The sequence below is a fragment of the Rhipicephalus microplus genome, chromosome 1, assembly GCF_043290135.1.
Source record: "Rhipicephalus microplus isolate Deutch F79 chromosome 1, USDA_Rmic, whole genome shotgun sequence".
Lineage (NCBI taxonomy): Eukaryota > Metazoa > Arthropoda > Arachnida > Ixodida > Ixodidae > Rhipicephalus > Rhipicephalus microplus.
This window is the reverse complement of record NC_134700.1, coordinates 279,617,664-279,645,455: the sequence shown is the minus strand read 5'-3', so window position 1 is coordinate 279,645,455 and position 27,792 is coordinate 279,617,664. Positions and strand designations below refer to the sequence as shown.

At 46.2% G+C, this 27,792-nt stretch overlaps 1 protein-coding gene and 1 long non-coding RNA gene across 3 annotated transcripts in view; one reads left to right on the top strand and one right to left on the bottom strand.

The window, feature by feature from the left end:
* The window catches only part of LOC119188263 (insulin-like growth factor 1 receptor), a 207,870-nt gene extending 193,436 nt beyond the window's left edge, over positions 1–14,434 (bottom strand). For both annotated transcript variants that reach the window (XM_075895933.1, XM_075895940.1), the window contains exon 1: positions 14,300–14,434. The gene's annotated coding sequence lies outside the window, so the exon portion shown is untranslated. The remainder of the gene's footprint in view (positions 1–14,299) is intronic.
* Positions 14,435–15,000: 566 nt separating this feature from the next.
* Positions 15,001–27,526, top strand: LOC119188262 (uncharacterized). The gene is made up of 4 exons (XR_005111953.2): positions 15,001–15,065; positions 18,839–18,921; positions 20,310–20,435; positions 27,395–27,526. It is a non-coding gene; the product is annotated as an uncharacterized LOC119188262 (long non-coding RNA).
* Positions 27,527–27,792: the final 266 nt, after the last annotated feature.

Genomic DNA, 27,792 nt, shown 5'->3' with positions numbered 1-27,792 from the left:
TTTATGGTCTCGATATGCGTGGGCGACGCACGCAGGTATACGAGGAGCACGCACAATGAGCGGACGCGAGAACGGGCCTCGCAAAAGTGTAAACACGCTCCACTGCATGACGCCGTCTCGCCTCGCCTCGCTACACGTTCGAAGCCCCCTTCCATCCCCCATCCCTATCGCGGCGTCTACGAGCGTTTTCGTTGGGATCCTACCGGTAGCCGCACGTATCCCAAGTTCCCGCGGGACGCGCGGAGAGGGGGCCCAGAAAAACCGTACGTGCATTCAGCAGAACTCACGCTCACTGAAGTCCCTCCGTTCTCTCAGACTGAACGTGCGTACACAAACCTCGTTTCGTCTCACACGCATTCACGAAAGCGCATACACTCGTGGCCTCTGTCGGTGGCCGCAGAGGAGGAGGAGGAGAAAAACTTTATTCATCCCAAGAGGGAAAGGTGTGGTGGTGGAGTGTCAGAGGAGCCTACCCAGCGTAGGTCTCCGCTACCCTCTTGGCCAAATCCAAGATCTGGTCCTGGACCTCGGGCGCCGAGCTGCACATAGCAGCCTCCCACTGCTCCTTACTATTAATGTGTAGAGAATCGGGTGGTGGGTTTCGAGTACACCCCAACACGATACGGTCTAGGTTAGCTCTTTGTTGACAGAAAATGCACAAAGGGGAGGGGTATATTGCAGGGTGTATAAGATGGCGAAAAGACGGGGTAGGAAAAGGCCGCAGAGGCAGCCGCTCGCGTTCCTTCCAAGCCCCGGTCCCTTCTTTTGAAGCTGTCAGTCCACAATGAGCAGCTGCCAAGACAAACGACCTTTCTCCACTCGCAGCGGCAGCGGTGAAGAGAGAGCAATCCAGTAAGACCGACTGGCGTGAAAAAATAAAAGGGAGGAAAATACAAAAGGAAGAAGGCTTACAGACAGCGGTTGATTTCTCCTATTTTGTTGCACACTACAGCGGTTTTATATGATAAGCATCGATCGGCTACAATTCACCCTCGAAAGAAAAAAAAAAGAGTGGAGTGAAACACTCAGCTCATACGGTGCCTTGTGCCCAGAGAAGGGAACTTTCAACGAGCCCACTGAGTTACACATGCACCAAGGAGGTTTGTCCGGTCTCCACCCACATTCGGTGATGGGTGTGTGAGATTTCTGACTGAGTTCAACAACTATATGTAACTGATTACTACCTGAATAACTACATACAACTGAAGCGTGAGTCTACACCGGCGAGTCTCGGAGTTGTCACCGCTCTGAGCTAGATATGTAGGTATGAGCTGCTCGAATCCGAGCCCTGTTGATACGTAACACACCGTGTAAAGCAAGTCCTATTACTGTGTGTACCGCTGTCCTTGAACTCTGTCGACATACCGGCACCGTTATAATCGGAGGCGCTCTTTTCATTTCACTGTATACTGTATTTATACACAAATCCTCTAAAGCATCGTGCGCTGCACCGCGATATCGCACACTGCTCAACCATGCAGCGAAGTCCTGATTTTTAATCTTCCTCATCCCCACGGTACACCGGTAATCGAACACACCGCACGTATTTCACCAAATAAAAATTCCCGGCCACCTTGTGGCCAGAATGTTGGTATCACAGCGCGATAACCTTACAGAATATTAGCGTCGTCAATTGGGCTGTTTCTTACACACTGACTCTGAACGAAGAAACAGCGCTGGAACACGACGGACACTCTGTCCTGTTCTAGCGCTGTATTTTTTCATTCGAGGTCCTTACAGAATATATTTTAATATATTAAGTTTGTACTGAGTGCACGAAGGCATCGTTGACTTGGTCCCTTTCGCACGAGTTGATTCGAATGTAGACCAGGCGTACTGCATTCGCTCTTCAGGAACGAGTGTCCCGAGCGCTCAAACAAAGAAGTCGATAACGCAGTTTTTTGTTTCTTCTCTATTTTTACAGTTGACGCCCACGGCAATTGACACAAGCCTTGCGCATGACGTACCGACCATAGTCTCCTTTATTATCTATGCGACGGCAATATTCTCGGCGATCAGCCGTTCCCTCGGTTTCCTTCGTTACGTGCTGTGCCGTTCGCACATTCGTTGATTCTGAGTATCTTTGCAGTTTTTGCGACTTTCTTAACGCAATGCCGCCTGCTCCCTTCAGGTAGCCGCTTTAGCGCGACATATTAAGTTGATTGGGTCAGCACGCGTTCAATACGCGGTAACAGTGTGAAATGTTCGACGGTGTCAGCCCATACACACGCTGCGACCGGAAAAGCCTACGGGTCGGCCGATGATGAATAATAAACTTTGTTTCCGAATCCGGCATGTCTGTGGCCTGGGCTAGACCGCACAAGGAGGTACCGAGACACCTTGTCTCTGTACAGCCTCCCTGGCCTGCTGGATAGCACATTTCTGGTCTCGAACCTCCGAGCTGAGCAGCACAAGCCGCCACTGTTCCCGGAGGCCCTCAGGAGAACTTGTTGATATGTTGGGGCATTCCGGTCGGCCGAGTTCGATAAAAATATCTGGGGTTTCAGCGTCGCTGCTCTGGGTGCCAGTCGACTGAGTCTCACTTTTACTGCAGGCGAAGTATCTTCACGCGGTCGTACTGCTGCGTACTTAGGACGCACGCTTTATACGAGCAGACCCGACTGTGACCAAGTGGGATTCGTCTATCACAACAGCTTAGATCGCTGGCCGACGAAAGTAATTTGTGACGTTTTTCCATCGCGTCCCAGCACTTCTAGAGTAAGCCCCCAATCACCACATTACGAAGATGGCCATAGTCCCTCACTGTAAATAACGACGGGGCAGGTCCCCAGGCAGGATCATCAGAAGACCCCTTTCCCTCGTCCATTGCGCAGGCATCACGCACATGCACGTCCAGTCATCGGGAAACGAATGCCCTATCAGTCCAGACAGCTTCTCTCTATCTTTTTCATCTGAAGTGCAGACCTGTTTGGAACCAAACTTATACAAAGACAGGCTCGTGCGCCCCGAGCGTTGTTTCGCTTTTTCGCATACAAATGCGATCGGCGCCGCGGCTTAGCCTGCCCTCGGCCCCTCGCCGACTGCTCCGGGTACCGCCACTCCAGACGATCTTTTTATAACCTACACACTGCACTATAGTGGCCCGGTAGGCAGAAGGAACGTCGTTCGTGACGTCAGCGTGACGTCAGAGACGCGCTCTATCCGCCGCAGTGCGGGGACGCGCGGGCCTGAGTGTTTTTGCTGGATGTGCGTGTCGACTTAGTAAACCGACCTTCCATAAATAGACAAACATGGACATGTATTCCGATTTGATTGATTGATTTGTGGGGTTTAACGTTCCAAAACCACCATCTGATTATGAGAGACGCCGTAGTGGAGGACTCCGGAAATTTCGACCACCTGGGGTTCTTTAACGTGCACCCAAATCTGAGCACACAGGCCTACACCATTTCCGCCTCCATCGGAAATGCAGCCACCACAGCCGGGATTTGACCCCGCGACCTGCGGGTCAGCAGCCGAGTACCTTAGCCACTAGACCACCGTGGCGGGGCGACATGTATTCCGAGAGGCCGAGGTTTAAAACCAAAGGAGCATGCTAACGTGGTTGCTTGGGCGAGTTGGTACGACGTGATTCGCTTAAAAAAACAGCGCCAATAACGAGGGACAATAACGAGGTCTGTCTCCTTCTTTCTCTTGTCTCTCGTTATTGGCGCTGTTTTTTTTTTAAGTGAATCAAAGGAGCATGGAATTTTATCCCTCTCGCGATACAAGTGCGGTATGTCTCGCCTTGCCGGGCTGCGATGTCCCTGAATGGGTGGCGAGCGCGTGCGATGCTGGCGACACCAGCCGGTCATCTGCGGGTAAAGCCGGGCGCTTGAGACGGATGCCAATGTCGAGCCAAGCGGCGCTCCAGTCATATCCGGTTGGCCCGTCGGTATGCAAGCAGAATGCGGGGGCCGGGCCATATTCTTGTTCGCCTACTCTCTGTGACTCACACACACTGAGTGAGATTGGCCGAGAATTCAGCGGTTTTACCGATTTATAGGAAATTATATGATGAAACTAGTACTCATCTTCCTTTTCTTCACTATGGTACTACTATTTATACCGCCATGACTGTAACTTCTGTGAACACCAAAACGGGCGATCCAAAGTGCACACTACCACGTGATACTACTACTACTACTACTACTACTACTACTACTACTACCACCACTACTACTACTACTACTACTACTACCACTACTACTACTGTTAATAATAATAATAATAATAATAATAATATGAGTACGAAAAGCTCCGGAATAATTCAGAACGCCTCTTCGGTTTCCCCAAACAATCAAAAAAAGGGAAAAAAAAGCGAGAGCGGCGTTAATTCTTTTATTCTACTTCAGCCGTCATCGGAATGCGATCACTCGGAGTCGAACAGGCGACAGCAGAATCCAATACTGCGGCGATTTCGCACCGCCAACATTCATCCTAACGTAACGCCATAAGCGACTACGTCAGAAATAAGTAGGTTGATCCCATTCTCGTTGTCTTTAATGCCTGACGTTGAGATTATACGAATAAGGCCATTCGGAAGTTGAGCGGCTGTCCTCAGTGCTTCTTTTTTTTTGTTTCATCACGCGCTATTTGCATTTACTTGGGCATTGCACATATAAAATCATAAGAAGCAGAAATGATCGAAACTTACAGAAGAACGTCCATGACTGCCTATTTCGCCACAGCGTCGTACGGATTCTCGATCTTGACTCTTCGCAGGGCTTCACACCAAATGACCCAACGCTCAGCTCTTTGCAGCTATACCGAAACGCCAATACTGCGCACGCACCCGGACAATGCGACGGCAGCGAGCAACGGAGACGAATGCAGGCCACGGAGAGGAGCATCATCACGAGCTGGAGCATGCACTCACGAAGGGCAACGCGATTTGACCTCATCAAGCTCCGAGGCGACTAACGGACGTTAGAAAAACGCCGAATCAAACTTTTCTCTTGTTTATATATATTTAAACCGGGACATTCCGGTGGAGCAAATTTGCGGCAAGTACGCTCTAACGCGCATGTGCTTTCTGTTCTCTTATACACATATAATGGGCTTCATGATCACCCTTCCGCCAATACCCGAAAAAAGCTCTTGAACTTCACATCTGACTACGCAGTTAGCATCTGACTACGCTAGCACAGGACGCGCTGCTTCATCATTAAATTTACAAAAGCGACCGAATGCTTTATTTTCAGCGCTTCGAACCACGCAGTTAGTTAGAAACTCGAGTCGGGTGACGACTCGGCTGGGCTATAGCGTCTGCCGTGCGAAATGACCCCATGAAATGGCGCAAGTTTAGACGACTGTGCTTGATGCAACCTCAGAACAGAACTCTCTGTATATGCGATCGGCCGACGGATGCGCTCGTCAGGCGACGAGGAAGGCACATTCATGCGAAGTATACGCTTGATCCATGCGGCTGTTAATGACATTAACTGGCATCGGGCGACAGCGAGCCGACAAGCGAGCAAGTACACTCGCAATTCGCGCCGAACACCTACTTATTCACGGGTCCCAATTGTGGCGAGAGAGATATCAGCCCCGCCACCTCCCTATAAAGCAAAGCGAGGAAACAAAGAAATAAATAAAGAAAGAAAGAAAGAAAGAAAGAAAGAAAGAAAGAAAGAAAGAAAGAAAGAAAGACAACTAGTTTCGACACGAACCCCAAGTAAAAAAAAACGAAAACGGCATCTCCCCTCCCCCCTTGCCACGTTCCTATATTCATTCGACCTGGAAAGTCAGAGGCGATCGAGGCATGCATAAGCGATAACCACCGGTGACTAAAACATGCGCTTACAGATGTACGTACGGGCATACAAAATGTGTCCGACTATAGCTTGCAACGCACGAACGAATTTTCAGCGCACGATCGGACACATTATGCATAATTGTACGTTTGTACAGAGGAGATAAAATAGCCCATTCTAGCAAAAAGGTGCATACATCGCCTTCCGCGTCTCGTAACGGTATGATACTGGTTCTAAGAAGCTTGATGATGATTGATTTATATGCGGGGTTTCACATACCAGAACCACTATATCATTATGAGAGACGCCGTAGTGGAGGGCTCCGGAAATTTCGACCACCTGGGGTTCTTTAACGTGCATCCAGATCTCAGCACACGGGCCTACCGCATCTTCGTTTCCATCGAAAATCCAGCCGCCGGGATTCGATCCCGCGACCTGCGGATCAGCAGACGAGTGCCCTCAAGTCACTAGACCACCGCTGCGGGACGGTCGAATAAGCTTGCTGTGCACTGCTATAGCTAAGATGCAGTACATGATCATTCAGACACCACGCACATACAAACGAGATAGGCGCACGTACGCAAACAGCACATACGCACGTTCGTGAAAAAAAAATGTGCTTGATCATGGTGGACACGTCATGAATACATGCCACGCATGAGCGAAACGCCCACCCACAAAAACACTTGGCGACTTCTTGGCATTGGCGCTTAGGGCGGGGCATCCACACAGGTGCGTTACTACGCAAGTAGTCCGCCAGCTTTCTCAAATGTTCGCGTTCCAGTTTCGGCATTGCGCGCTCGCAGCATTCGCCGACAAGTGAAGTCGATGTACACCTTAATCCGGCATCGAAGTTGCAGATGAATTGCCTGGTCTCGTTTCTTTATCAGCCACTTTCTGTCACATTTCGTGTATATTTTTTTTTTCGAAGAACGAAACGCAAGTTCACGGCCGCACACGGTCCAGCCGGCATCGGGGGCGCCTCGCTTTCTGCAAGAACTGGCGCGTTTTTTAAACGCGGCGTGGTCCAAGAAATGAGAAAACAAAGAAGTGTAAAATAATAATTTTTTTACCAACAGCTTCCAGCATTTCTTTGACTGTTTTAGTTAAGAAAACTTATTCGAGATAGATAACTCTTAAAATTAGAAGAAAATATGTCCTATTTGAAGGCGCGTACAAGCGTTTCGGTTGTCTAAAGCTTTCGCAGTACTGCCTGCAAAAGTTGTCACCGAGCACAGGAAGAATGCAGAAGATCCCGTCCGAACAATAGTCCCAAAGTGCAGCGGCTCGTCACTTCAGGCAGCCGAAGCAACGACAGCAGCGGTAGCGACACTGAAGCTACGGTCTTCCCGCCGACCTTACTGAGCCTAACCAGCGTCGTGGTTTCACGCAAAAGGAACAATGCAGGCCTACGAGAGACGCTCCAATACTGTAGGGGGTTATAACCAATTCCGACCAGCTGGGGCTCAATTTAACACGAGTCTGAATCTAGCTACACTAGAATTCTTTCTACAGCAACGCTTGTCATGACTCCCCTTTGTGCATTTTCTGTCAACAAAGAGCTAACATAGACCATATCCTGTCGGAATGTACCCGAAACCCACCCCCCAATTCTCTAGACATTAATAGTAAGGAGCAGTGGGAGGCTCTTATGTGCAGCTCCGCGCCCGAGGTCCAGGACCAAATCTTGGATTAAGCCAAGAGGGTAGCGGAGACCTACGCTGGGTAGGCACCTCTGACACTCCACCACCGCACCTTTCCCTCTTGGGATGAATAAAGTTTTTCTCCTCCTCCTCCGAGATATCGAAGGTGGCGTCGGCACAAGAATGCACCCTTCAAAAGTGCGCCGCCTACGTGCGTATAAATCGCACGCACCGTTTTAACACGTAAGTGTCTTATGTAGGGGTCTAGGCTCCGCTGACGTACTTCAGTCGCGGAAGTGACGTCGAAAAATATATGCTAAGAGACAGTGCAGAAAAAATCTGAAGGCAAACATCCATCGCGCGGAATCGATCCTCAGTGCGCGGCGCTAACCACTACGCCACAAAGCGTACGTTGTCTAGCGTTCTAACGGCAAGTAATTTATGAACACCATACACCATTTGGCAGCCCTTATAGAGCTTCGAAACTTTAGCGCGGTTTCGTTGTCAGTGGCGAGCTGGCGCGACAGTCTCGCGTTTGACGTGCTCTCAAGGTCGCCGCCTCCACAAAGCAACGCCCCCACGGAGCGTTGTCTCTCCTGCGCGCGCACTCATAAGTAACTTATCAGAGTCGTGATTCGGGGGAGGACGAAAGTCACTTCGCAGGCTGCCACGGCCGCGTTTACGAAAGGAGCACGACGGTCTCGCTGTCGACGTGCTCTCAAGGTCGCCGCCTCCACAAAGCAACGCCCCCACGGAGCGTGGTCTCTCCTGCGCGCGCGCTTATAAGTAACTTATCAGAGTCGTGATTCGGGGGAGGACGAAAGTCACTTCGCAGGCTGCCACGGCCGCGTTTACGAAAGGAGCACGACGGTCTCGCAGTCGACGTGCTCTCAAGGTCGCCGCCTCCACAAAGCAACGCCCCCACGGAGCGTGGTCTCTCCTGCGCGCGCGCTTATAAGTAACTTATCAGAGTCGTGATTCGGGGGAGGACGAAAGTCACTTCGCAGGCTGCCACGGCCGCGTTTACGAAAGGAGCACGACGGTCTCGCAGTCGACGTGCTCTCAAGGTCGCCGCCTCCACAAAGCAACGCTCCCACGGAGCGTGGTCTCTCCTTCGCGCGCTCACAAGTAACTTATCAGAGTCGTAATTCGGGGGAGGACGAAAGTCACTTCGCAGTATGCCACGGCCGCGTTTACGAAAGGAGCACGCTGGCGACACACGACGCAGGAATAAGTGTGACAGTTGTTAGTCCGCGATCGTCCTGTGTATGCTAATTTGGTGCGTGGTTTCTGCTTGAGGTGCGCGCAGCAAGTTTCGAGCTGCTTGCCGTTCCTAACGCGAGCTCGCAATTCGTTGCTGTTGCTGAAACAATGCACAATAAACGCTCAACTAGCTTTGTAAATTACAGACACTTTTCACTTTCGTGTTAAACCGATTCCTATGTAGGGGGATCGGCCACGCTCATTTCCAATAGTTGATGCTCCCTAGATACGGGACTTGTCGGCGATCGGTTGCTTCTGATTTAGTAAACTGATCTTTTTGTCACGGTCACTCGTCGTTTCACGTTGCCACATCTGATTGTTGCCTGCATATGATTTCATGACGGCCGTTGTTGACTGTAGCAATTGAAGTGTTGAGCGGCTAAACACGCGCGTGAAGGTCGAATTCCCACCCGGCATGGAGGGGGGGGGGGGGGGGGGGTGTGGTTCTTTAGGAGAATAGACGGAAAGGTGAGAAATTGTAGAGTCGGGTGCACGATAACTGTCTCTCATGTGAGGACACCTCAACCGATACACTCGGCGAAAGAGGGGGGGGGGGGGGGTTGCGGCGATTGAAGTGAGAGTGATGAAAAGAAAGTAAGGTAAAGAGACAGATGTGCAAGGATAAAAAAACGCGTTGAAAAAAAAAAAGGGGGGGGGGCAAATATAAGGGAGCATTGTGCAATGAGAAAGAAAAACATTTCACCAAATATGCACACGCAAAGCTTCTCATGATCGGACAAGGCGAGGGCTCCCTTTTCTCTTTTTCCTTCTATCTCTTTCTCGTTTTTCTTTCCTCTACATCATCGCGTTTATGAATTATAGGTGATGCACAGACTAACCAGAACACAAGTGCAGCTCGTAACGGTAGTTGTGTGCTTGCGAATCCTCGTTGCGTTATTTGCGCATCGCTTACAATGAATCCTTCCAATCTGCCGCCCAACTTGGCCGCCAGCAGTACACCGACAAAACCACTGAGTGAGCACATTGGCGATAGATTGCCTCACGGTAGTCTCTGTTTCTTTTTTTGCCTCTTTCTCAAGCACGACTACCCAGAATTAACGAGTTCCCGACGCGACGACATGACATTATGCGTTCGTGTAATTAAATATGCATAGTTTTTTTGGTACTTTTAAAAGAGTGCGGCTGGAAGACGGACGCGACAGCAATAACAACCCGGAAGCTCAACCGAGCTATATATAACGCGGCCCGTATCGATCTGCGGTAGGTCGTCAATGTGTCTACTTTACAAGCGCGTCGCCATAAAGCGCACCCTCCCGCGGGCTCTGACAATGCGGCCGCACAGCCAGACCAATCAATATGTATAACCTGTCGCAAGCAGAGTCATTAGGCGGTTTCATTTATGCAGCAGCGGAATTCAACAAAAGCAAGTTGTCTCTCTTTCTCTTAACTGTCTTAACTGGAGCCAATCAACTGACCTGGTTAAAGCAACCACCCCCTTTTTTAAATCTCTGCCAAGGCCCACCGCACAACGTGGCTATCTCAATGAACAGGGATTCTGAAGCACTGACACATAATTTCCGAGTCGAGATTAGTTGTGAGATGACTTTCGTGGACCCACTATACACATTATCTACAAAGTATAAACTGCAAACGCGGCCGGAAGCACACTTAAAAATCAATTTTAAAAGCGTCCCACCGGGAATGCAATATTGGAGCACCTCGAGACATAGACACCAACTTGCTTCTTACGTAAACAACCGACAAGCTCCTCCGTAACACTTTTTGAGTAACCCGCCACGGTGGTCCATTGCTGGCAGGAAGGCCGCAGGATGGAATCTTAGCCTCAGCGGCCGCATTTCCACTGAGGCTAAATGCTCGAGGTTCGTGTGACTAAATTTGTGAGCACTTTAAAGAGGCCCAGATGGTAGACATTTACTACGACGCCTCTCACAATCATGCCGTGTTTTTGGGACGTAAAACTCTACTACGATTGGCTGCCATGCTCCTTGAGGTTCGTGTACCTAAATTTGTGAGCACTTTAAAGAGGCCCAGATGGTAGACATTTACTACGACGCCTCTCACAATCATGCCGTGTTTTTGGGACGTAAAACTCTACTACGAGTTTATGTTGGGCTGCCATGCTCCTTGCGCGCTCGCCACCGTAGTTGTCAACGCGGCAATCACATGGTAGCGTTGCAGCGTGTTACTGATTCGGGTGGTCATTTAGCTAGCTGTGCCTACCAAAAAAAAAAAAAAGTTTGTCCAGCCTCTCTCTGAAACGGAAACTGCGACTGGGCGCTATGGAAACAACATCAATTAAACACCACAAATAACTGACAAGAGTAAGCAAATCCTATTTCACGAAGTCCTATCATCGTTGCCAACCGTAATCATTATTCATGCCACCTCAAAGTGTTTCAGTTGGGTACTGATAACGATATATACAAGCGGCATTCGCTTCCCTGCTCGAAAAATTCGAACGGTGCGACGGACCGCCTTCGAGGGGGTGTCTGATTGGGGTTCTCCAGTACCAAATTAAAGTTTATTTTACCTTCGCCCAACCCTGTGGCCATGGTTCGAAAAATTCAAAGTGATGCATCGATAATTCGTCCCTGCACAGACACTGCTGCGCACTCCGAATAAGCGAGAAAAAACAAAGAGAGAGAGGGGGAGACGGAAAAACAGTCAAACAATCGATACGGAGCAAACACGGTTAACGCAGGGACCAGAGAGTGAGTGAGTCGATAGAGGAGGAGGAGGTGGCGGCGGCGGGGAAGTATCCGATTTGTCGAGACCGTCCGCAGCGCTCGAGACGTAAACAACCCCGGCGGAGGCGCTTTCTGCACAAACAAGGACCCCAACAGCTCCACGCGGCGGCATAAGCAACGTCTGCGTCAGCTTCCGTGCGTGCCCCGCGAAGCGAGCAGAACAAACAAAGAAACCTGCCGAACGGACAGACGGGGGAGTTCGGGAGGGGGGAGCGCGGGGTCGCAGGCGGCAGCCGCGAAGGAACGAAACCGCCGGGGACTTTCCCGGCAGCAGGACGACGAACCGGTGGTAACCGTACTAGAATGCCCCCGACAAAGAAAGACGCGGCCGAGGAGAGCGTAGTCCCACCACCACCACCACCCTCCATTCTCCCCACCCCGCAAAATAAGCGGGCAAATAAAAGGAGAAAACGAGAAACGCAGCGCATAGAGCCGCCTGGCTCGCGCTTTTAGGCCTAGCTACTCCCCCCCCCCCCCCCCCCCCCCAAAGGCGGGATGAGTGCGCGCCGTAGCGGCGGCACACAAAACAGAGACGGCTGCCGAGAAACACACTCGGTGCTGCTTGCTGCTGTTGTGCTTGGCGCCAGCGTCGTACGTCGCCGACAGAGCTCTCCGCCGGCTCGCACGGCTCCCCTCCCTCATCGGCCGCTTTCCCCCACCAAGCAAGAACCAACGACAGAGAGAGAGAGAGAGGGAGAAAAAAAAATCCGCTTGCTTCGGGCTTCCCAACAATGGTAGTACACAAGAAACAAGCGGCAAGAAAGCGAGCCAGGCACCTTGGACGTCCCAATGTTCCCAGGAAAAAAAAAAAGCAAGAGACGCGCGCGGCCGGTCGGCTGCCCCGCAGACCTCCCGTCTTCTTTATTTCCTCCCGCACAGCGTTGGTTGACGCCACCGGCACACACAAGAAACGGAAAGGAGAAAAAAAAGAGAGAGAAACGAGAAATAAAACGCGCCTTTCAGCTTCCCCGAGGATTTCGAAAAGGCCGTCCTCGAACGGCGACGAGATACCGACAATGACGCTCCAATTCCTCCCCAGCCCGTCCCCGAGCGCAACCTCCCTCCGTTCCTTTCGACCAAAGTACAGATAGCGGCGAACAAAATGCACTCATCGGCCTCAATAGGGGAACGCAACATCGCTCAACACATGACGTGAACAACACCGTCATCGAAAAGGCGAAGCGTGCTTCTAGGATGACAAGGGCTACCGCGACTTGGGCGTGTGCCCTATTAGAGGTGGAATGTTGTTTTTAAGGCACCCCAGTCACCACCGGGCGGCTGCCTTTTCCTATCCATAAACCGCAAGTTATCTGCACAACACACGTTTACTCCAAAGCCTCTCAATTTTTACTTCCAGTGTCTGCCGCAGCTACTACGGGTTCAGCAGCAATTTTGTCATTTTTTTTTTTTTTGCAACCCTCGTATTTCCCGGATCACTGCAACACGGTGTTCTGTGTGATTATAAACCATGGGAAGCCGAAGTGAGACCATTTTCATCTGTTACAGGCAGTTAGTGTCGAAAATGCGAGAAGGAGCTTTTTCAGCGATTTAAAGTACAAAGCAGGAAAGAAAAGCAGATCAAGCTTCATGCATAACTAAAGCAGAACTGTGATAATTCACAAGTACGGACTACAATAAGCCGTCCACAACTGTGTGCCCGGAGCCAAATGCATCAGATGCGCGCCGGTCACTCACATCATGACCTCAACGTTTTCACTTAAGTTGGAATCACGATGCGCAAGATGCTAGACGAGGAGGGGGGGGGGGGGGGGGTACGAACGATAGCAGTATAAAAAATAATCATTTTGCCAGCTGGGGTTTTGCGCTTTTTATCGCAAGCTTTCATGCTCCCTTTCCAGCCGTTTCATGCTAACTGACAACCACATGATTTCGAACTCAATACACGTAGGCCCGCCCACACTAAACACACTTCATGACGTCACATGCGCGGCACCACAACGTAGTAACGCGGCTTAGCAACGGTACGGTCGTCGTACGAAGAACGCCGACAGCGTGCGTGGCACAGTTAATCAAAACTTGCCACGAGACGGCTGCCACGAAAGTCTCTCTTTATCGCTTCCGACCGGCAGAATCAAACATCAAAGTAACATAACTCCGTGAAGTAGCGTCAAACGAGTACTACACACTGCACGCCGACTCCTATCAAACAGTGCGGTGACCCTAGGTCATTGTTCAAGCAAACACCAATGCTGCACTGCTTCCAGAACGTTCTTCGACTTTAGATCTAGACAACCCAATGCAGTGTAAAGACACCGCTACGGCTGGTTCCGTAAAGTTAGAAATTGTGGGTTTTAATATGGCGGCACGGTCATTTACGGTGACGTTGAATTGCGCGTAAATATGGCGGCAGCGTCCAAATGCTGTGACGCCGCATGACGATTTCCATTTTAGCGACGTCACCAAACGTCATCTGCCTTCTCTTTTTCGCCCAGCTCTTATGGTTCTCTGGATTCTGGACTACGGCTACGCAGCACGGCCAAAAGCGTGGACACGAAAACAACACAAATAAGACAACAAAAAAAGATAACTAGCAGCGCCGCCTCGTGCGCATGGCAAGTTTCTGCGATGCGATCGCAAACAACCCAGGCAGCCGGAGGGCAGCCGCTACTTCAAGCACCGATTACCTCGGTCGGTTTCACCAGCGGCAACACTTGTCGTCTATGGCGACAACGTCCGAAAACAAGCACATTGGTGACCCAAACGCCTAAGGCTACGAATACGTAGTCGCGAATGTTTGGCTCCTTTTTGTTATTTTTGGAAGAGAAACCGACCGAACGAGCCGCTAACCCTCGCGTCGCGAACGCCGATCGGCGTCGCAATGCTGTTGTCCGGGTTGCAAATCTTTATAAGCTACGGATGCGGGGTGGGTATACACAGCCCGACTCACCTGTTTGCCGCGATGAAACTCAGCAATCCGATCGTGAGGCACGGTGGCACGGACCGGGGCACCCAAACAAGATCACGGCGGCCCACATGGATGCAAGCTTCGGAGGAAAACAAGGAGAACCCGGAGCGGAAAAAAATATAGGAAACGACGCGTTTAGCGACGTCAAGCACGATCACACAAAACACAGCACCACACGTAGCTCATGACGGGTAGACAATCCGGCCGTGTGGCAGCTTCAATGACGCGGCGTTGTAGCATATTCCGAGATCGTCGGCGACTTCTTTCTTGGACCGCCGCTTGCCCGTGTGTGTATACACCTTGGTCAAAGCGGGCAGCTAGCTGCGTCGGTAGCGAGGAGTGGGGGAAGGGTGAACAATCTCTTTACCACTTTGAGAAACGAAAACGCTCGACCACCACCACATTCATGCCACTTGATCAATCATTTCCGTACATAGCACTTTAGACCAAATAACAGGAGTCGTTGATTGGCCCGAGAGAGAGGTTGAGTCCAAGTATCACGAGTGGGAGGGGGGGAAAGGCGACCGCGTAGGGGCAATCGGGAAAGATGTAAACAACCGCTGCCGTTGCCAGACGAGCACAGCTCGACTCGGCTTCCCTCGGAGAAATCCAAATCGAAACTGCTGTTGGCGTGTACGAAACTCACGTTCCGGCGTGTTGAATCTTCACGAATGTTTATGGGAGTAATTATGAATTGCGACGCTGCAAAGGCGAATGGAATTTGACTTCTTCATGCCGGTACACAAAAGTCGGTGAACTGGGTGGTTTGTTTGTTCTGTGCACGTGGTTGTGTGGTCTCTCGGTTCGTGTGTCGCTTGAGTTGTGGCGGCTTGGGCTAGTTGTTATGGCACGACGATAGTTATAGCGCGAGAACAAAACGACGACACTAAGACAATAATGAGACGAAGGACACGAGCTTGTGTCCCTCGTCTCTTTCTTATCTCTATGTCGTCGTTTTGTTCTCGCGCTAGAACTATCGTCGTGTGTCGCGTGTTGACTTCGAGCTACACCAATGTGCATGTTATGTAATCGACGTGATGCCTTTCTTCACGGTCCTAGACGTTCCGTCTAGTCCTGTCTGGCTGCAGTAGACATGCGTATTCTTATCAAATTGATTGTGTTCGCTCTTCGGTGTAACTTTTGCTCAGGTTGGACGGTTTGCGGTTACGCCAAGTTTGAGGTGTTCAATAACTGTACGACACCGCCGCTTTTAATTTAAAAATGGAAATTCCGATTGCTCATTCACAGCTCTAGTTGCGCTGTTTTCACAGTGAAATACGGCTGCGTACCGATGTATCGTTTATGCGTACTGATTTGCACATTTCCTTCCAAAGCTCATCGTACTGCACCTTCCGCCGGCAACGTCAGTTGTATTAATGGTTAAGTTCCTTTGAAATATCGCTTCGGCGTTCATATATCGCTCTTTAAACTTTTCTTGGTGGCCTTTAATGATGGCTGAAGAGGTACAATGTATCGAGCTAAAGTGACATGCTTGTTTGTATAACACTGTACTTCAGGTTGCAGGGTTTGGAAAGTGATTGATGACATTCCCTGGCTTGTTTTGGCGAGCAGCAGTCGTGCTGCATTGATTCTGCGCTTCGCCGAGCACTTGTTGCAGGTGCTTTAGGGCGCTGATATCTGCTAGCAACTGCATAAAATGCATACTGTTAGACGACCGTGACCTTTAGATAATTCATTGAGATCGTTCAAGCTAGAAAGGTCGTAACTTGTTAATGTTTTTTTTTTTTTGCCTTTATGTCTTCATGACAGCTTATGGCCTAGCACAGCGCATCTATATCTGTGACTGCGCTTTTGTCATTCTAAATGTATAATTTCCCTTTATTATTTCTCGTTTATGTTGACTGTTTTATGTTTATATTTATTAGGACAGGTAAGCTTATTGTGAAATGTAAAAAGAAAACTTCTTTATTATTTTCTCGCTTTACTGCTAGTAAGTTAATTAAAACAGCCAACAAATATTGTCAAGCTGTATTTTATTTGTACAATGTATTTTTTTCTTTTGTTGTTGCTAGTTTCATCTCCACTGCAGCACTTCATGTTGGGCTATTGCTCATACACAAAGTATTTGTAACATGTGCAGCAATACATAGTGTTTTAATGCTTTCACATAATGTTTCTAGACATATATAATTGTGTGACACATGCAGTTACCCTCCAAATAACTGGATATAGTGTGTCTGCTTCTTTTATATTTTGTGTTTATGTCTTGCAATATTGAGGCTATTTTAAAGATGTATCATCTCAGCTTTTTCTTAATTCTTTTTCAACTTTCAGAAAAAAGTTTTCCATGTATGAATACATCTGTACAATGTTAAAAGTTTCAGTTTAGTCGGCCATTTACAGTTCCGTAATAAATTTTGTTGCTGAAACTGAGAGGGTATATGATGTGAAAAAAATGCATTTATATTCTGTTCCTCACTCAGCATCTAGTTACTCAAAAGGCACACAAACTAGTACTTTACAGCAGCTGTGAACCAGTTTCTATTGCACAGGTGACAACCACAATCTTTTCACCTGTATGAATATGGCCACAAAGATTTTTTTTCATGTGTGTAGCCTTGTTAAGTGCTTTATGTGGAGGGAAGTTTTCTTTTATTCTACGCAGCTAGTGTTTACGGGCTGACACGCTTTTGTTGGGTAACTACACATGCGGTGAAAATCTGGCTTGGCGGTTCTAAGCCAGTTTGCTGAAAAAAAAAAATTTAATGCGTAGCTTGCACTCGTGGCACAAGGCTGGAACCATCAGCAGAGTTAATCTTCGACTTAACTAAGTTTTGTTAGCAAGGCAAATCTTTTGCTAGATGTGGGAAGTTATTGTTACAAATGCCAAGTACGGTTACACATGCCACATGATATATATACCTGTTACGAAATAATCTGATTCTACTAATGTGACTAGCGGTTACATGGTTGCCGGTAAATACATGTCATGTGACTAGCTAGTGTAAGATGTTTCGTAGTGGCACATGATTTTCATCTGCACACTTAGTTGCACGATGTTACGCAATTTCAGTCACGTGTCTACTTATGTGACAATCAATTACGTAAGTGTTGTTGCAGTATTTTTCGTCATGTGACTGGTTTTTCGAGATGTTACAGTATTTTCGGTCATGTAGTTAATTTTTGCGTGGTGATACGTGACCTCAATACAGTGACTAGATTTAACGCGATATTTCGCGGGAATTCTTGTGTCGACCTCAGTGTCAGGGTTTGCTTTGGTGCCGGCATTGTTTGTTGTGAGTGAAACGTCATTATCTAGACCGTAGCCACAAAAGCCAGAAAGATGCAAGTAAAGTCATGAAAATTTTCCGGTCTGAGTGAAAATCAAAACCACATCGTCTGCATGGCAAGTAGGTGTCCTACCACAGTGCCATGCAATTACTTGAAACTGCTTCAAAAAACACTCTATAAATGTCATGCACTGGAAGGAGTCTCCTCAACACATGTAATATAGTGCTGCAGAAGTGCAGAATCACGCCAGGCATTAAAATGTGTAAATTGTGCGATGAGTGAGTCAAAGGCCCACCCATTAAAACGCTCTCAGACATGTTCAATCATCATTAGCTGCAAAAACATCAGCAAAGAAAGCAGCTGTGTGGGTTTAGCTGTTGCCTTACACGTAGTGGGCCATTCACTGATTTGCAAAAGGAATGGTTATGGCATAATGAGCACTTAACAACTGCACTTGCAGTAGGCATTCTAGGGTAGCTTTAAAGGGCCAATGTTGCACATACAGTCGTCGTTTCCACCGCTGAGGGATGCAACGAGAACCGAAGCTGCGCTAGCAATTGAGAAGGTGACGTGCTCGAGTCCCCAATTACACTGTCGCAGTCTACTTTAGTCTAAGCTCCGACGTCCTCGAAGTTTTTCACTTTATTTTCAGTCACATAACTTAACTAACTGGCCCATCGCTGTTTTTTCATTCTAATGCAATACAAATTGGTTCAAGTGTTGTAGGAGCAAAGTAGAAGCTGAATAAGATGAAGCGAGCATGTTCTTGTTCATAATGATGATAATTTATGTTTGTGCTGCCTGGCCCGATGAAAGCTTATAAAGCTATGCTCTTAAAACCACTCTGAGCCATGATGTCAAGTCATTCTTATTCACTTGGTTTCATTATTAACTAAACAATGATGAATTCAACATTCTTTGCTTGGGTTGAATACTCATTTTTTATATGTCAACAAAAATAATAGAAGTTGTAATCATTTTTACTTCATTTATTTCATTTCGAAATTCTAGGATGCAATGATTTGGCCCAAAAAAGAATGGTTATAATGGGAGTGATTGAAGAAAATCATATATGAGAAAGTTTGGTTATAAGGACATGTTATTGATAGGTAAAATTTCAAACAAAAAAAAACAGTTTTAAAAGCATAAGAGGTATTCTATTTCTGAAGTGATGTTGCCTTACTTGACAACAGCGACAGAAAATGAGTTACAATGTTGCAGAGTCCTTAAAGTTAAATTTAATTTGTTTTGTTTTCTCCAAAAATATAGTGCCCAGAGGGTGTTCACAGCTGGTCATGGTGGTATGCTTCGAGTCATGGCGAGATTGACATGTTTGGAGTGGATGAAATCAGGTTTCTTTGATAAGCAATTGTAAAAAAAGTGTCAGCTTGTGAGTGTTGTACACCATAAGCTTTCAGCTTAGCATATGGTGAATATTCTGTCTGCACTTGCCAAGTGTCGATTTCGCTGCTGTGTGGTCAACATGCTTTAGTTGCCAGGCGTTGCTTTTATAGTGAAGGTCCCTTAAACTTGTGGCTTAATATTCATTTAAATCTTAAAGAGCTTGTCTAAGTCATCACTCTAAAATACCTTTCTAAATTTATTGATAAACCAGTGTAAATATTGCTGACCCACTTGTATGAGAAGTATATGAGGTGTAATTAAGCTTCTTAAAGGTGCTAGTGTCTTTCGACCTTCGTAACTCTAATTTTGCCAAATAGATAGAAAGAAGTGTCAGGAGTGTTTTTTTCTTGGTATGTGCGCAATTATTGCTTAAGATTAGTAGAATGAATGGCTTTAAGTGCTGTGATATACAGCTCGAGGTCTTGTTGTTAAAGACTGCAATGGGTACTTTTTTCATTTTTTTTTCGAAGGTATTTATTCTATCAAGTGCTGTTGCAATATATGCTCAAGACACTATATAACTCATCAGAAATTAATAAGTTATTAAGGAAAACAATGCAAGTGTAAAACATCACATCACTTCAATAAAGATTAAATTGTTTGTCACCATTAGTTTAGTACTTTAGTATAGTAGACAATAGCACTTAAACAGGATAAATTGTACAACAAGAGCTGATATCTTGCGAGACGTTCTCAGGAATCCTCAGCATGTGTAAGAACTTGCACTTAAACATTGCGCTGTAATACACTCAAACCTCATGATAACAAAGTTGCATCTTACAAGAAAATAAGTTAATTACATTCGAAAATTTGTTATAAATGTTCTTTATGTCACTGTATCTATTGCAAGGCTGTTTCTTATTTACGTAGTTCGAACTGATATTTCTGTATACTTGTGTTAGTTTAATTGAGGTTTGAGTGCACTAGGAATTCTTTCCAAATAGGATTATGTGCTTGTTGACACAGTAGGGGGATGGGCCACACACATATGAATTCTTGTTTCAGGGTCTCTCTATATTTCTGTTATGTGCTGGTGTTTATCTATTTGTGTCAGTGTGCACGTCCACAATTTAGAGTTGTCAGTAACATCAAAGATCGCCAGTAACATAAAAGATTGGGGCATATCTGGTTGTGTTTAATTTAAAAATTTTGTGGCATGACTTTGGGCAAGGGCATAAACCAAAAAGCAGTGAAGTGCAGCCAGGGAACAGAAAAGTTGTGGTACTGCCTTAAACTTTCTTTGCCAATCGGTAAATTTGCTAGTCCAAAGTCACGCTGTTACATTTTGGACTTGTCAACAAATTGCGACATGTACAACCGTGAATTTTTTATTCAGGCAAACAACCGTGATGGAGGCAAAGGACTAGCGCTTCAGTGAAATGCTGGAAACCTTCCTCTAGGAAAAGGGTCATTGGACATGTGAGCACACCTTATCTATTGCGCAGACAAGCACAAAGCTCAGGTAAACCCATACATTTAATCCGAGTGGTGAACCTTTCCGTTCTTTGCATTTCTCCCTGCAAACTCAAGAACAAGTCTGACATCCTTGTGCTTTCTAACAGTAAAGTTGACTTGTCGCTTTCACTAGGGGTTTTCTACATGTTTTGTTTGTATCCTACTACCATGTTTAAGTAAGGCTGACTTTCTAATCAGTAAGGTCTGTTGGTTCGCTGCCTCTCTGACTGTACAAAGTCAGTCTTTATGTAAGGTACTCTTGTAAAAGTATTTCTTCTTAAATTTAAATATCTATGAAAGCAGCGTGCCTTTGATACTCCATCAAAGTAGCTCGGCAACTCTGCTGAGAAAGATTGTTAGAAATAGCACTGACAGTATCGTCACAGTGCTGCTAGTTTTTGCAGTTTGATGGGCAGTAGGGACATCTCTTAATTATTGGTGTTGCAATCATTGCTCTGGAGTGCACATTTTACGGTCACACTTTATTACAGTTAGCTTGAATAACTCTATGACATCGCATTTTATCACTATTTTTAGGCATTGGAAAGCCATGACCAATGTGCTGTAGCCATGGGAACGACTCATAAATGTGCTGATCACTCAGTGCACCACAGTCGCATAGCTGGGGGAGTGAGGTTCAACTTCCCCTCACCTCAAAAAAAAATTTCAATATTGCGTGTTTTCATGCACACACAAACACATGTACATGCATAAAATAAAGTACGGTTGAAACCCCAACTGAAAAAATTTCTAGCTGCCCTACTGGTTCACCATCAGCCACATTGAGGAAGCTGTTGGATCCGTAAAAGTGATGCCATTGTATGGAAGGAGGAGAAATAAACTTCAATAATTGACCAGGCCTTTGTTTTAGCCGTACATGGCTAGATTTCTCATTCCAGTGAACCATGGTCCACTGCTGTTTGTCTTGTGTTGTTTACCAGTATGAGCTGTTCATTGGTGTGTTGACCTGTCAGTTTGCTGGTCTTCAGTTGCTTGAACAGCTCTAGTTTTTCTCTTGCATTCTTACACCATCTAGTAGCGTTCGCTGGCTCCTCCTTTAATGAGGTCGGCTAATGGCATCACAGTGTCTTCATACTTTTTGCAGTTGCACTCCCCCAGCTGAACCCTTCTGTTTGACAAAACCAAAAATTCATAGCATACTTGAGGTACTTCTATCATAAGAAGACAAGCAGATTCGGTCAGCTGGTTGGTTTCCATGATAAAAAATACAAAACAGCCCTTAGACACAGGATGCAGGAAGGGAATGACACACACGGCACTGAACTTGTATTATCACACTGCAGTTAGAGGTCTAGTCTTTCTTGCTTCACGCTTTCTCTCATACACTCATGTAGTACCAGAAGTTTGAATTTTTTAGGTGTGTGTGACAGTCTGCTTCAGTTAAAGTGTTCTGTGGCACATATGGCTTCCTGCAGTGCTTCTTCATTCATTTTTATACCCTGCCTCTTGTTGTCCAGATTGTCAGGTCATCCTCATGAAATGCATGTCCAGTTACATCGATGTGTATGTCTTTAGGTGATAAGTACGTGTACCTAAGGACTGAATGATGTGATAGGGCCAATCATAACATCACCAAAGGCTGAGCAAGCTTCGAAGCTGTGATTGGCGAGCTTCCTCTTCAGCTCCACCGCTGTTGGCAGCGTGCTGTTATGTAATGGGAGAGTGAAGTGGAACACCTATTGCTGCAAGTATTCAGGCTGAGGGTTTAGCCTTAATTAGTTATCATAATGGTTGTACTTAGTTGTATTTAATTCTACTAGTTATTATAACTGCTGCACTTAGTTCTACTGTATTTGTAAATACCAGCTGTTGAACTCTCGCTTCCCCGTTCTAAAGTTTGTCTGTCTAGATCATTGAGGCCCAGTTCTCGTCATACTTATTTGCTGCTCATCCCTTGCTGCTCAACCCTTGCTGCTTATCCGCGTAGCCTTCGCAAGCCAAATCTCTTCCCTACTTTCTCTGGCATCCGACCAAGAGGTCACGTGCGCATGACGTGCCCAAACAAGCCCAACCCCCGTGCACACGAGCAGCGTTTTTTCTTTACCAGCGCTGTTTTGAGGTGAGGTCTACTGCCTGTTTCTGCGGGATGTTTTGGAAACGCTGGCCTAGAATCGGTAGAATAGATGAGCACAATGAGTGGGCCAACGGGTTGGAGCGTTTCACGGCTGTCGACTGCTCGATGCGCTGACCGCGGGGACACGAATGCATGCGAAACGCCAGCACATGAGCCCCGCATCTGGTTGCAATTCACGGGGGAGAAATGAGAAAAAAAGAATGCTCACATTCCCTTATTGCGTCTCATTATTTATTTAGAGATTTGTTCATCTCTTCAAGCAACACATGTAGAAACTATGCATGTTGTGTTAAATTATTTCTGCCATGTCATGTGCCACTGTTGGCAACGTCAGAGCATAGTCGTCTACGTAGCGAACCAACGTCACTGCATTGGTGTGTACATAGGGCCATTCATACGCGCACATCATGCCCTCATTCACTGGGTGCGCGCCCGCAAAAGGAAGGATGAGGAGTGTTCATCTTGAAATTTGACCCATTTCTGCGGCACGTAGCGTTGCAAATTTTTGGTAGACGTGATCATGAATACCTCATCTACGCATTGCACTGGTCAGCTCAAAATTTTCAAACCTGTTGAGTGGCCCTTTAAAGGGACCATGACACGGTCACCCAACAATTCGTGGTTTTAAATTAAAATGAGTAGTAGAGGGTCTATTATGCCTATAAGAAATAAGAAAAGGGGGTTGTAAAAGACCATTTTAGTGCAGTCCCAGAAGTCGCTGGCTATAAATCCCATCCACTGGCCGGCGACCGCCATTTTGCCGGGGCTGGTATGATGTCATATGCTAGAAAGAGTGGAGCCGCGTTCTTTTATGTAAGATTTAGCCGCTGCAAATTATTCAATTTCAGTGCCAAGCTGAGGGAAGCTAAGTTATCTTTATTTGACGCGCAGCTGACCAGGGAGCAATATTGTTGCTAAAATGCAGACACTCAACAGCTAGTTGCTTGTTATGTCTCGGCTGACTAGTGCACTAGTGTTGCCCAGCTATTAGGCAGCTTGCATGTTTATAAAAATGTCCAGTTATAAATTAATTGCTCGACTAAATACGCTTTGTGAATGAAAAAAAAGCATTAACCCAAAACACAGATTATGATTGATAATTAAGTGTCATGGCCCCTTTTAATTCATTTTTCCGTTATGTCACAACTGCTGCTCTTCAATGACCATGCTTTTCTTGGGCGTTATGTCTGACAAAAAAAAAGGATGGCCCTTCAATATATCCCCATTCCTCCATTCATTCATCTTAATGACAGCGAAGGAGAGTGAAAAAAAAATCACAGCATATATATCCACGAAGTGAATTATGATGAGTGGGCGAAGCTCCGGGGGACCATTAATCCCCATACATTGCCAACTCGGTCATGCAAAGACGTGACAATACGTGTGTACAGGATATACAAAGTTGTTTACTAATCACAATGCACATATGGTGTCGATATTTATATGAATCTTCATATGGATGTCCACATAGACAGCCATATGGATATCGATATCCACATGGTATCGATACCCACCTGAGCATGAATATCCACATAATTATCCGTATGAATCTGGATGTCCATATGCGTATGGATATCCATAGATTGTCACACCGACGGACAGGGAACCAAGGAGCTTCGCCCCTAAAAGCACCTTAACAAAACTAGTGCTAACTTGCAACGCATTTATTCAGGACACATGAGAAAGAACATATACACAAGTAGTACGCATGTGGAGAACGTAATAATTGACTACCAGTCGTGAAGACAAGTGATTTCCAAGTCAAACACTCTTACAAAGGCCCTCTGTTGCATACTCTTGTGCTTTTTGTTATTTCATTTCACAGCTTGTTTTGTCAACATCAACAAGAAGCTAACTGCCCACTTATAACTGCTCAAAGCATCACTTGCTCGAATGTGCAATGGTTAATTATTTGGAGCCGTTTGTATAGGCCCCACTTGTAGTTTCGGTGAGCACTGAGTTAGGCAGGACCCACGTGGCTGGCCACATGAGCACACCATGTTTACAGCTCTCTTCCAGGAAGGCCACCTGGCTGCTGCTATAATTTCTGTGGGATATCGTGAATACACTTAGGCCTTAATATAACAGTGTTGCAGTGGACATGCAAAGTAACTTTGTAATATCTGAAAAATCATTTTAAACATATATTCAAACTGCTGTACCTATTACCTAGGCTATTCTTCAGTTATTTCATTATATCAGCATTTTAGTGTATCCATGACCCTACACAAATGCACTGCAGAAGCAAGTCCATAAAAGCGGGGCTCCCTATTTTCGTTAAAAAGGCGTTCATGGTGGGAGGGTTGGCAAGGAGTACGTCAACCTACACAAACTCTCAATTCAGGTAGTAGTTAGTCGTCTACACTGAAAACAAGTCAGTTTTAATGTTTTTAAGATGGGTTGTTAGAGTGCGCAGTTGTGTTACTACATATCCTTTAAAATCTAGCTAAATATGTTCTAGGCTATATTACCTGTTATTTTGTAGATGATTCCTGTGTGCACTCCAATCTGTCCCACAAGTTATCTCACCTTCAAAATTTTGTGTCAGTACTTTCTAAGCTGGTCATTCAGATTTGAGGGCTGCCATTAGGTTCTTAACTAACATATTGAAGAGTGGTGGATGGTCTTGATTTAGCATAGAGGACAGTATTTTGAAGCAGATACCCTCTTGTAAACAGGATACCAGCATTAAGGCCTAGAAGCCATGTCAGTAGGCAGACATAAGAAGTTGTGACTTAAATTCACGAAAAGGTTGCTGAAGCTTCTGCGAGTGAGTGGGACATTTTTTTTTATGCATCCACCCTACAAACAGCTGTGCTTTTCAGCCTTAAACACAACCGTGCCTCCTACACTTTGACCACAAGTGTTGCTGCTGTGATGAGCGTTTCGACAAGGGGGCTTATTTTTTCAGGCTAATGACTGCTTTCGTTGTCAATTCCTTTAGTTACTCAACTATCAACTGGCAGAGCAAGCCCTCTTTCTCTGCCAATGAGGCACTGTTGCAAGATGAGAAAGGCTTTAGCTACTGGGCAATCCAGAAAGGCTGTAGCTGCTGGGTTACTCATAATTGCTGGTTACTGCTAGTTATTCAAAACACAAAACTACTTTCACTAGATAATCAGTGGACTGGTCTAAATGAAATAAGAGGCTACTGAGGGCGAGAGTTAAATTCTAGAAACTTATCAAAGAATCTTGATTAAAGAGCTAAAATTTTATAAAAATCTTGTCAGCAATCGGGAGGTGTAAAACAAATGAAGCCCTTAGCTTAAATCCACAACTCTGCATCAGAAACAGACATTGCAGTTTTTTATACTGCATCCGACAGAGCACCTTTAGCGTATAGGCGTGATGCATAAACATATAGCTTTCGTGAGATTTGTAGAATAGCCGAGGAATTTTCACATCGTTTTTGCAAGGTAACAAACTAGTAGCATATTTTACATCAGCTGGACAAAGCATTCATTTTTATTAGCTTCTCTTCTGAGGCACAGCATTCTTTCACTAAAGAACTACAGTTGCATCATGCATAAAAGAAATGGCCCTGCAGCACAAGTTTGTTTTCCTTCTGGCTCTCAGCTCAAGGTGCAAACTTTCCATGCGACTGTTGCCGACTGCAGAAAGAGCGTGTTTATCATGGTCCAGCAAGATCTCTTATCTCTGCACGAGCATCAAAGCTTTTGGCGTGAGCTCGCAGGGATTTCGTGCAGTCGCTCTGAGGTGTTCGTTTTTCCCGCTCGGCCTCTAGAGATAAGATTCTTCCGGCAGCATGGAGAAAGTGCTTCTTTGTAGGTAGGACAAGACCACTTCGAAAACAAGGACTTTGTTCAGGGCATGGGTCTGCCATTGGGACCACTTGTGTTGCTCTTGTGTGTGCGTGCCTACCTGCTTACAGTGGTGCTTGGGCAGCAGTGAGGTCTGTCTGTCGCAGTAAACATACAAGTTGCATAAGTACAGATAACTGCTGAGCCCTAAGTAAGCGACCTGATAAGCTGACGAGATACAAAGTACACTTAATAGCAACAGCATGTATGAAGAGTAGCTGTCGCTCTTATAATTGACTCAATTAGCAGCGGCAAATGTTGGTTGTTTTGGCTGTCGTGGGTGAGGTTGCAGGTTATTAGGTTGTTTCTGGCTAAGTCTGCTGTCTCTTCTAAATATTTTGCAGTGCACATGTGAACTTATGATGCAAAAACTATGTCAACAGTAGGGATGTTTCATTTCAGTGTCTTTTCGCATCACTCATACCTAACACTATGAAAGGCCTTGCTGTTTCAAAGGCACATCTATGTTAGCGAATGTAGTCTGCATTCGGGGTGCCTCTTTTTTTTTACCCCTCATTCCCCACCCATGTGCAGGGTATAAAAACTTGTTGAGTCTTGCTAGCCTTTGCATCCCTTTCTGCTCTTTATTGAGTGTGTGTCTTAGTGCTGAAAGCAAGGGTGCAAGGGATTTATTCTATTTAAAACAGCTGAAATGCCAAGCACGGCTCATTGTAAATAATGCTGATCATTTTCATTTTGATTGGCATCAAACCGGAGATTGCATCCTTTGCTTATCCAATTGGAAATGCTGTGTCAAATCTCACTCATTGTTTCATAACAGTACTTTGTACGGGAATGTCTGAAGTGGTACCCTCAGAATCTCAAGGAGTCTTCAAAGAGCGTTTTGTAGATAAGACTGCCTTTTGCTGATTCACGAGGCTGGTTGATCTCTAATGTCTTACAGGGGATGAGGCACAAGTCAATTGCCAGTTTTCAAATTGTTTTATTGCTGTTATTCTCTTCAATTTGTGTGTTGCAGTCAGAAATTGCCTGTTGTGTCACTTTACTATGCCCTGGCATGCATACTTGCAATTTTTCATATGGTTTCAGGGCAATAAATCTGGTCAGTTCTTTGAAGGACCAGTGGTGCGCAGTGACACACGAGTCAACTGATGTCGACACGTGCGGTGTACTGTAGGTGACGTATGAGTAAAGAAATATGTTCCTATTTATGAAACAAAATGGCATTTACTTACTTCAGTGTCTTCAGGTAGAATATTGTTAAGATAAGCCCCATATGAGCTCAACTCTTTCGTTACCACGCCTATTCAAACCGATCACCAGTGATCGACGCTTTGGATCATAGATTTTAGTATGTTAAATTTGTCTTTTGTGCACCCAACCCTTGCTAGTGGTTAGTCCAGCCACTCAACTGTCGGAATCTATTTGAATTTGCCCGTTTGTGCAACTTGGTGATTTTGGACAGACCTTTGCGCGAACCAATGTGC